At 39.9% G+C, this 11,394-nt stretch overlaps 1 long non-coding RNA gene across 1 annotated transcript; it reads right to left on the bottom strand.

Annotated features, from left to right (window-relative positions):
• Positions 1-5,322: 5,322 nt before the first annotated feature.
• Positions 5,323-11,189, bottom strand: LOC125484061. The gene is made up of 3 exons (XR_007262935.1): positions 11,038-11,189; positions 6,861-6,919; positions 5,323-6,708 (listed from the first exon to the last, which is right to left on the bottom strand). It is a non-coding gene; the product is annotated as an uncharacterized LOC125484061 (long non-coding RNA).
• Positions 11,190-11,394: the final 205 nt, after the last annotated feature.

Genomic DNA, 11,394 nt, shown 5'->3' with positions numbered 1-11,394 from the left:
GCTGGAGGCTCAGAGTGGAGCAGGAACGGGCAGTGGGCTGGAGGCTCGGAGTGGAGCGGGGACAGGCAGTGGGCTGGAGGCTCAGAGTGGAGCAGGAACGGGCAGTGGGCTGGGGACTGGTGCAGGTGGTCAGCAGTTTGAGAACCCGGTCAGATCCCATGTGGAAGCCCCCTGTGGTGATCCACTGCAGGCCCATCATGGAAAGACTTTAATACTTATCTTTTTAACTTTATTTTTTATTTTTCTAACTTATACTCTGAATAACTGTGAAGTAATGTAACTATTTTTCCTTTATTTCTCTATTTTGTATCTAAGATTTGTACCTAAGGATGGCACCATGTGGGGTGAAATTATAAACTTTTCACTGTATTCCTGTACTTCTATACTTGAGTACATGTGACAATAAAGGATATTCTGTCCTATTCTATTCAAAACATTTCAACTTGATCATTACACTTATTTGTAAGAAAATTCAACTTAACAGAACGTTCCAGCTGATGCAATTGTAATAGATTTAATATTTATACAATGTCATGTATGTCAGGTATGCAGGCCATGGGCAAAACTGTCTCAAACTGGAAATAACAAAAAGTATTCCACTCTGAGATGCCTTGATACATTTCCAATTCTGTTGATTTGTAATGTACATTTTTTATGAGGCACACAGCCAAAGGGAGTTGCACCTGTGCCTGGAAGATGTCAATAGAATCACCAAGCAGGTCTTATTTGTGAAACTGTCTCAGGACAAACAACATCAAGGTGGTCAGTGCAAATGATATGAGGATATTCTAAAACAGAGCTTTCCAATAGTCTGCATCACAGACCACTTCTGTCCTGGAAGAACCCTACAGTTGTCTGTCTGACTGAGGCAAGCCTTGAAACTTGGTTCATGGATCACCTCCGCCCCCAAACCCCAACATCCCATGTACCTCGGGGAAGTTCAGAGGTGGTTCAGCTGCTGAAATGCGCACCCCCGCCCCCTCCCCCATCAACTGAACCCCAACCAGCGAGAACAGTATGTCCTTGCTGATCCCACATCAGACTCTTCATTCACAAGAGGACTCACGGAGGACAATGATATCATTCACAGCTTGATCACACTCAAACAGTAAGAAATCCAAACGAGTGCTACAGTGGAATCCCATATTTGCACAGCAGGTTGAACAGCATCAAATTGGAAATAAAAACAGAAATGGCTGGAAGAGCTCAGCAAGTCTGGCAGTGTCTGTGGAGAGAATCAGAGTTAATATTTCAGGTTGAGTGACCCTTCCTCAGAACTGTTTGTAGCTAGGAAAATGTTAGTTTATATGTAGAAGATAGGGTGAGGGGAGGGTGTAAACGATAGATGGGGATAGGGCTCAAAGAGGTAGAAGAACAGTTAGACAAACAAAGAAGTGGATAACGATCTAGTTAGGAGGGTGAATAGCTACTAATGAGGACTGTTAATGGCTAACAATGGGTTGTGTATAACACCAGACTCTATGATAACAATGCCTGGTGTGTAGAGGTTGGAGTTAGGACATGGGAGAACTCAAGGCCTAAATTTATTAAACTTGACATTGAGTCCAGAAGGCTGCAGGCTCCCTAAATCGAAAATGAGGTGCTGTTCTTCCAGCTTGCGCCGAGCTTCGCTGGAGCACTGCAGCAAGCCTGAGTCAGAGATGTGGGCCAGGGAACAGGGTTGTCTTTTTGAACTGGCAGGCAACTGGAAGCTCAGGGCCTTTCTTGCGGCTTTCATGAGAGAGCGTCACTCGACCCAAAACGTTAACTCTGATTTGTCTCCACAGATGCTGTCAGACCTGCTGAGCTTTTCCTGCAATTTCTATTTTTGTTTCTGATTTACAGTATCCACAATTTTTTTCAGTTTTTATTTAGCATTGAATTGGATACAGGTGTAATCCCAGCTGTGAGTGGGTGTGTTATTTTTAATTGGCATGTGGGCACATGTCTATAATGCTCTTGTCCATAATGCTCTTACATAGTCAATCCCTGGTTTACAAATTTACAATTTAAAAATTGAAAGAATGAACATGTTGGGTCCCTTTGCTCTTGAAGAAAGAAGGCTGAGGGGTTATAGGGGACTTTAATATTATGAGAGGTTTTGCAGGGGTGGTTAAACAAACCACTTCATTCTTGTCCAAAAGATCAAAACTACAGTCTATTGATTAGGATTTTCACTGAAAAATTCAATAGGTAAATTCAGAAGAATCTTTGTTGCTCAAAGAAAGCTGAAAATGTGAAGCTGATTATCACAGGAAATGTGTGAATCAAATAGTATGGTTACATTTATTGGGAAGGTAGACAGATATGTGAGGGAAAAAGGAATACAGATTTATAATGCTTTAAATGAAGAAAAATTGAAGAAACTTGAATGGATTATGTTGGCCAGCATGATGACTTGAAATAAATGGCCCATTTTTTGCTGCATCCCTCTGTAATCATTTTTGTGCATCAGACTAATGTTTGCACAACTTTAGGAGCTTGGGCAAGAAAAGATGACATAGTTAGCTCTAACACAATGGAGAAAAAGAACACCTGTCTGGTAGATGATATCAACATTTGATAATGTCAAGCTCGATAAATTCAAGGAAGTATATGTCCAATATCCACCCTTGCCTCCCCCTTGTCTTTTTAGATACCTAAAAGAACTCTTGCAATCTTCTTTTATATTTCCAGCTAGCTTGCTCTCATATTTCATCTTCTCCTCAACTTATTGCTTTTTCACTTATCCTCTGCTGGTTTTTAAAGGCTTCCCAATCCTCTGGCTTCCCATCAATCTTCACCACATTGTATGCATTCTATTTTGCTTTTATGCTGTCCTTGACTTCCCTTATCAGCCATGGTTGTTTCATCCTCCCTTTACTATGTTTCTTCTGCCTTGGAATGAATTTTTTGCTGTGTCTCTCAAATTAACCCCAGAAACTCCTGCCCTTGCTGTTCCACCTTCTTCCCTTCTGGGGTCCCCTTCCAATCAATTCTGGCCAGCTCCTCTCTCATGTCTTCGTCATTACCTTTACTCAACTATAACACCGTTGCATTTAATTCCAGCCTCTCTTTCTCAAACTGCAGGGTGAATTCTACCATAATATGGTCACTGCTCCTTGGCGTTCCTTCATCTTGAGCTTCCTAATCAAGTCTGCCCCATTATACTGCAACAAATTCAGAATTGCCTGATCCCTATTGGGATCTACAACAAGCTGCTCCAAAAAACCATCTTGTAGATATTCTGTGAATTTCTTTCCTTGGGACCAGTCACCAACCTGATTCTCCCAGTACGCCTGCATGTTAAAGTCCCCCATGATGATTGCAATGGTGCCTTTCTTCCATGCTTTTTCTATCTCTTCATTTATTATCTCTTGTGCATCCTGACTACTGCTAGAAGGGTCTTTTTTTTTTGCAGTTCCTCCGTTCCTGTAGCAATAAATACCAAAAATCCATTTGCCTCCATTATCACCTGCTGTACCTGCTTTCAGTGTCTCGTGTTTGAGGACACCCAGATTCCTTTACACCGAAACATTTTGAAGTTTCTTTCGATTTAGACAATAAGATCACCTCTTATTCTTCTACCAAAATCTCACACAGATGGGTAATAGATAGATAGAAACTAATCTCTCAGGTACAAGACATTATTCATTCAGATACCTGGTGACTCTCATTGGAGCTGGTTGTTGCCCAGATTGCTCAGAAGAGTTTGGATTTTGGATGATAAGCAATTGACATGCATGAAAGCTCCACAGAGTATGGAAAATGCTTCCCATCACTCTCCAGTACCTATGTATAACATAAATTATCTTTTGCTTGTTTCCAGTTCTATTCTAATCATGACATTGATTCAATGGCAATTAATGGCTGCTCCATTTACTTTCTGTGTTTACTTGTTAGACTTCACCATGTTGTACCATTAATAAGGCTGAAGTCATGAAATTTACTGCAAATAAGATTTGTGATGAAAAGCCTGAATTTATATAGTGTCAATGAGATCCACAGCACAGAAAACGGCCCTTCAGCCCATCAAATCCACACCAGTCAAAAATAACTGTCTGACTATAATAATCCCATTTTCCAGCATTATTGGAATGCTGTTAAGAAGTCTTTCAGTTGCTCTAAAGTATCAAGTTCTGTAATGCACCTTTCGGAGAAAAATACAGGAGTAAACTGAGATTGTGGTTGGGATTAATATTTTGAATCTGGCTTTTCGTGAGATTAGCATTACTAGTGACACAAATCAAAACTGCAATATGGATTGGCTATTAGAATTACTTTATGTTAAAATTGTAAATATAATGTTCAAATAAATCCATTCTGAAGAAGGGTTACTGGACCCAAAATGTTAATTCTGTTTTCTCTCCACAGATGTTGCCAGACGGCTTAGTCTTCTTTCCAGCAATTTCTGTTTTTGTTTGAGGTTGAAATTAATGTTCGGTTGGTCAAAGGACACCATGTGTATCTTCTGATTGGTGAAGAGTTATAAATATAGAGGATAGGTGAACATTAGGGCGTTGGGGGGAAGCTGTGAGAATTTTCTCCTGTTGGTAAAGGATTGAAAATATTTGGGTAAATATCCATTGTTGTTTCAATGCAGGTGCTTTGACCTTGATTAGAAGCTGTAAAGTTTGCCCACAGAAAGGGTATAAAATATAATACACTTGACAGGGAATAACTGGACAAGTGGCCTAGTGCTCTTGTGCTCTTGTCAGTAAATAAAGTTAGCAGTTACTAGGTACTTTCCAGGAAGTTAGTACTTACGAGGGTCTTTGTCAGTTGACACATGATTGTCAGAAGTTTGATGGTACTGTAAAAATCCAGAAATGATGACAATAAACATTTTGGGTTTTGGGTTTGTTTTAATGAATTCAGAAGAATCTTAGAATCCAGTATTTTAGCCAAAGATAATTGCTTTAAGCGAAAGTGAGCAATCTTTGTGAGAAAACTTCTTCTAGCAGAGAGCACTCATTAAGTATCTTTGAAGCATATTGCTGAAGAATGAGAGAAGCACTCGGCAAGTTATTTTGAAATGTGCGAATCATGGCCATAGGACAGGAAAGGGTGTATAAATTGTTCGAAAACCGGTACTACTTTTTTGTTTTAAAAATGGACTTTACGATGGCTACATATCACGTGAATGACAAGTTAAATAAAAGCCGCAGTAGTACATTTGCAGCAGGTTAATCACACAGGTGGAACCTTGTACTTATCATTGTTTGAATACATTCCAAAATAGCAAGACAAAGAACTCACAGATCCACTGTCTCTGAGCCTGGATCAATCACAGAACAGACACATTGAAACTCATTACACCTGCAGAAATGCTAAAGGCCACTGTCGATCTCCTAAAGTGCTCAATGGATTGTAACCAGAAGGATGGAAATTCAGTTGCTAGCCTAAATGACTCATCAATGGGCAAGGATCCAAAATGCGCCTGTACTTAGAAGAGTTTTAATACTGCACTTACAAACCCTTAAGCCAGTCTGCTATGAAACCAGCAGCAGTTGGCAGGACTCTAGGCTAACAGCTAGACCAGACTGGAAACTTAAGTCTTCATAAAGCCTTGCATTTAACTAAAAATCACACTGATTCGCTATCTTCAAATAACATATTGCTGTCGCTATCTTCAAATAACATATTGCTGCAATATTTTCAACTTTGAGGGAGTTCTGCATGTCCTGTTTGCAGCCCCTGGACTGGCCTGAATTTTAACTATTGAGTGAAGAAACCTGTAGTGATTGTAATGAGTTCAGCCAGCCGGACCTCATAGAATAAGAGTTTCTTGATTGGGTCTGTTCATCTGCTCAAATCAGGGAGCCCTGGCCGACAGATAAAAAGCTGAGTGTCAGGGATCCAGGTATTTCGGCTATAATGTGTGTTTTGTTAACGCGAATTGGCTGTCATGCGGTTGATGAATAGCGGATGCTGTTTGACTAACGCAAACTTTCTACTGTACAGTACGGCGATTTCCCTATAATGCGATTTCCTATGCTGCAACATCACATAACAACACAACTATTGCATTATAGGAGAAATACCTGTGTGAACATTCCAGTAGCTGACTCTGTATGAGGCAGTACTACAGTCAAGGGCTATTCATTGGCAAATAAAGGTGATTTGGTGACAGGAAACCACCTGTGTAGAGTGATTTCAGAACCCTCAAACTGGGCTCTAATACTCATATGACCTAATATTTGCATGTTTTGTTATTGCATTTGTTAATGTGAAACTGTTATTTCCAATACCTTTGCTGCATCTTTGTTGTGCAATTGTGTGAGCAGGACAGAGTTTAAATCATAGAATTTTACAGTACAGAAGGGGGCCATTTGACCCATCGTGTCTGTACTAGCTCCTGAAAGAGCTACCCAGCTTTAACACTAGTATCATTTATAGCAGTGCTGCTGGTCTTGTTATATTCCTTGCAGTTTCAGTTATCTGCAGAGATGAGATTTATTTCTCCTTCTTCCTCTCTCCCCATCTTGACTTTTGTTCCTCTTGATCTCTTCGATACCAGTTTCATTTCTACTTTGTTGATTGAAGTCTCTCTCTCCCTCTGCCTCCTCTGAACTCAGTCCTTCTTTCACTTTCCCTAACAATTAACCTTCCATATTTCCTTTTCATTTATTTCCTGAAAGGTTCATAGAGCATATAAAATTGTGTAATCAGAAAAATCTCATTTTCTCGTACTCTTGCCATATGCGGAAGCAAAGGCACACAGTCCCTCTGCAAAAGAAAATATTAACGTAAGCTACACAACAATAAAATAAGGTAAGCCATTGACAGAAAGGACAAGAAGCTAAACAAAATATTCCTCAGTATTGCTAACTGAATAGTACTGAAGTGTCCTCGAGTCAGACTGCACAATTGTAACTCACCTCTCACTTTCAGGAAAATATTTCAACTTCAAGCTCAAGCTTTCAGAAGTGACTGAGACCTTCAAATAAAGACAATAAATGGGGCATTAAACGAAACACAAGAACTCACCAAATATATGGGATTATATTATTGTGAAGTATTTTATGTTTTAAATTTTGGTGTGCTTTTTTGGACATTAGAAATTTCAGTTAAGAAAAATATTATTTATGGTTAGTGTTGAGAGAATTATGCAGATCCAATTTGGAACAGCAGAATGGCTCAATGGTTAGCAGTGCTGCCTCACAGTGCCACAGACCCAAGTTCAATTCCACCCAGGGGTGGCCGACTGTGTAAAGTTTGCACATTCTCCCTGTGTCTGTGCGGGTTTCCTTTGGGTGCTCCGGTTACCTCCCACAGTCCAAAGACGTGCGGGTTAGTTGGATTGGCCGTGCTAAATTGCCCCATCCAGGGATGTGTAGCTTAGATGTGTTAGCCATGGGAAATATAGGGTGGGTGGATGCTCTTCAGCAGGTCAGTGTGGACATGATGGGTTGAATGGCCTGTTCCCACATTGTAGGGACTCAATGATTCTATTCAATAGCTGGATTGCTGTGTGACAATTTGCTTTAGTAGACATTTACAATGGAAGAATCTAAAACTGAGACAAATATAATGACGACAAACATTTTTCATTGTATCAGTAGTAGGTTGAGCATCTTGACAGATTTTAGAAATATTCAAATTCGTAGCCATTGTAGGTGGGCAAATGGACAGGTCTCACCGAAAAGGTTAGAATGCAAGATAATTAAGAGCTCGGGGAGCAGGGGTAGTTTATTAGCATAAATGGAGGAATTGTTAATTGACAAAAAGCAGGTAATAATGATAATTGAACCATTTTCAAGTTGACAGGCTGTGATCAATGCAGTGCCACAATTATCAGTGCTTTGTAAAATCTAAATGATTTTGAAAATGATTACATTCAATTTTGGTTGTTACGCTATGGGAAGGATATGGAAACTTTGGAGACATTTACCAGGATGCTGCCTGGATTAGAGGGTATGAGCTATAAGGAAAGACTGGACAGACTAGGGTGGTTTTCTCTGGAGTGGCGGAGGCTGATAGGAGACCTGATAGAAGTTCATACAATTATAAGAGGCATAGATAGGATTGACAGCCAGAATCTTTTTCCCAGAGTTGAAATATCTAATACTTGAGGGCACCCATTTAAGGTGAGAGGGGGAATTTTCAAAAGTGATGTAAGGGGCAGGTTTTTTTAACACAGAGTGTGGTAGGTGGCTGGAACTCGCTTCCAGGGGCAGTGGTTGAGGCAGATATGATAGGGGTATTTAAGGGGCTTTTAGATAAGCACATGAACAAGCAAGGAATGGAGGGATATAGATCACGGGCAGGCAGAAGGGATTGGTTTAACTTGGTGTCATGTTTGGCACAACATCATGGGCTGAAGGTTCTGTTCCTATGATGACTATTCTATGTTCTGTGAGGCTGAGTGCAATGTATCTAAGTCTACTAATGATGTGTGGACAATTATGGTGCAATGGTAGGATTCCTACCCTGGGTAAACCTGAGTTCAAATCCCATCTGCTCCAGAGGTATGTAATAACCTCTCCACAGAGTTGATTAGGCTAAATGAGAATGTAAGCCATTAGGAGGACACAAGGAGCCTGCAAAGTACTCAGGCTGGCTAAGTGAAATGTTAAGAGGTGGCAGTAGATGGATAATAATGTGGGAAACTGTAAGGTTGTTCATGAATTGGAAAGCAGAATATATTTTTAAATGTTATAAAACTTTGAAATACTGATGTCAAAGACTCCTATGTATTTGTATAGGGAACACAGAAAGTTATCAGATATAACAAGCAATCAGGAAATCAAATGGTATGAGATAACAAGGTGCAGAGCTGGATGAACACAGCAGGCCAGGCAGCATCAGAAGAGCAGGAAAGCTGATGTTTCGGGTCTGGACCCTTCTTCAGAAGGGTCATTTTCTGAAGAAGGATCCAGACCCTAAACATCAGCGTTCCTGTTCCTCTGATGCTGCCTGGCCTGCTGTGTTCATCCAGCTCTACACCTGGTTATCTCAGATTCTCCAGCACCGGCAGTTCCTACTATCTATGAGTCAAATGGTATGTTTGTCTTTAGTGCAAAAGAACTGAAGTACATGAATAATGAAATCCAAATTTTATTTAGGCCATTTGATGCCACATCTGAAATACTGCTATCTGTATCTAAGGAAGATTATACTTGCCTTAAGGCAATATATTAAAGGTTTACTAGATTGGAACCTGGGATGAGAGCATTGTCCTATGAATAAATTGTGTCCACACTCTCGGAAGTTTATAAGAAAGAGATGTGGTTTCATGGAGACACACATTTCCGAGGGGAACAAAAACAGAAATTGCTGGAAAAGCTCAGCAGGTCTGGCAGCATCTGTGGAGAGAAATCGGAGTTAATATTTCGGGTCAAGTTCAGTCTTCAGTCGGGTCACTGGACCGGAAATGTTAAACCTGATTTCTCTCTACAGATGTTGCCAGATCTGCTGAGCTTTTCCAGCAATTTCTGTTTTTGTTGCTGTAGATCAGAATCGGCAGTTCTTTCAGATTTATTAAGTATCTGAAGGGATCTGGCACAATGGATACTGAAACATTGGGTCCATTGACTGGAGAATACAGAACATGGAACAGTTTTAGGAAAAGGGGTTGATCATTTAAGACAGACATGGAGTGAAATAACTGCAGTGAGAAATTGATGAACAATTGGGATTCTCTGCCTGAGAGGATTGTGGATCATTAAGTTTGGTCAAGACTTTGAGATAGGTAGGGAATCCAGGAATATGAGGAACAACTTAGAAAGTGATGTTGAGGCAAAAGATCAGCCATAATCTTATTGAAAGTTGGAACGGGCTCGAGAAACTCTTGCTTCTACTTCTTATACTCTTAATTTTTCATGACCTTGGAATGATTAATGATCAAGCTTTTTTTCTAGAACCACACACCACTTTATAAAAATCAGAATCTATCATGCACCTCTTAACTTTAGTCTGCTCCAGCAGAAACTAATGATTTGCCTCACCTCCATTACATTGTTATAAAATACATGCACTTAGAGGTATAAATGAAATCTTGTTTTTCTCACACACTCTCTCACATACACACAAAGGCACACAAGCTTTTTTTACATAACTATCTTGTTGCTAGTTTTGGGATTTTATGGCATATATTTTCTTCAATTCAACTTCAATCGTAAGTGGACGTTATAGCACTGATGATGCGGAATGTATTTTAGTTTCCCAGTGAAACAGTTAAACAACATGAGGTAATTGTAACACTGACCATTTATTTTGTATACCAAATATTATTCCATTAAAAGTAGGGCCTTGGGTAGTGTTGTAGAACAGAGGGATCTAGGGGTACAAGTACATAATTCTCTGAAGTTTCTGTCACATGTAGACAGGGTGCTTAAGAAGGCTTTTAACACACTAAACTGAAATACTCAGATCTTTTAAGTGTAGGAGTTGGGACATCATGTTGAGGTTGCATCGGACATTGGTGAGGTCTCATCTGGAATACTGCATCCAGTTCGGATTGTCTTGTTATAGGAAGGATATTATCAAGCTGGAGGGAGTTCACAAAAGATTTACCAGGATGTTGCCAGGAATGGAGGGATTGAGTTATAAGGAAAGTCTGAATAGGCTGGGACTTTTTTCCACTGGAGCATAGAAGGTTGAGAGGTGAGCTTATAGAATTTTATAAAATCATGAGGGGTGTAGATAAGGTGAATGGTAGGTGTCTTTTCCCTAGGGTGGGGGGATTTCAAGACTAGGGGGCATATTTTTAAGGTGTGAGGAGTAAGATTTAAAAAAAAAAGACATGATGGGCAACTGTTTGACAGAGTGATTCATGTATGGAATGAACTTCCAGAGGAAGTGGTAGATGTGGGTACATGAATAAGAAATGTTTGAAGGGATATGGGCTAAGTGCAGGCAGTAGGACTAGTTTAGTTTGGGATTATGATCGGCATGGACTGGTTGTACCAAAGGATTGGTTTCCATGCTGTATGATTCCATGACTTTATCGGAACATAATACTTTCAAAACTATAAAATGAAAGTGCATTCATTTTCATTCTAAACGTCAACTTTAAAACAAACTCCTTACATGTGCTGAGAAATATATTATTACCTCAAAATGTAGATTCACCATTTCATCTGTGATGACACAGACCGGTCAGAAACCAGGAGTTCTGATGCATGTAGCTCACCCTTTGACGCCTCAAAGTCAAACATCTACAATGTATAAGAACAGAAATTGCTGCTGGGTCTCAGCAGTTCTGGCAGCACCTGTGAAGAGAAAGCAGAGTTAATGCTTCAAATCTGAAGACTCATTCTCAGAACAGACTCAAAACATTAAACCTGCTTTCTCCCCTCAGAGGTTGGCAGACACACTGAGTTTCACAAGAAAATTTTGCTTTTGTTTCAGATCTCCAGCATCTGCTGTTATTTGTTTTAAATAAAGGTATAAGTCAGGAGCATGAGTACT

This window comes from Rhincodon typus, chromosome 9, assembly GCF_021869965.1.
Source record: "Rhincodon typus isolate 14 chromosome 9, sRhiTyp1.1, whole genome shotgun sequence".
Taxonomy (NCBI): domain Eukaryota; kingdom Metazoa; phylum Chordata; class Chondrichthyes; order Orectolobiformes; family Rhincodontidae; genus Rhincodon; species Rhincodon typus.
Note: the sequence above shows the minus strand (reverse complement) of the source record. Positions and strands in the feature narration are given on the sequence as shown.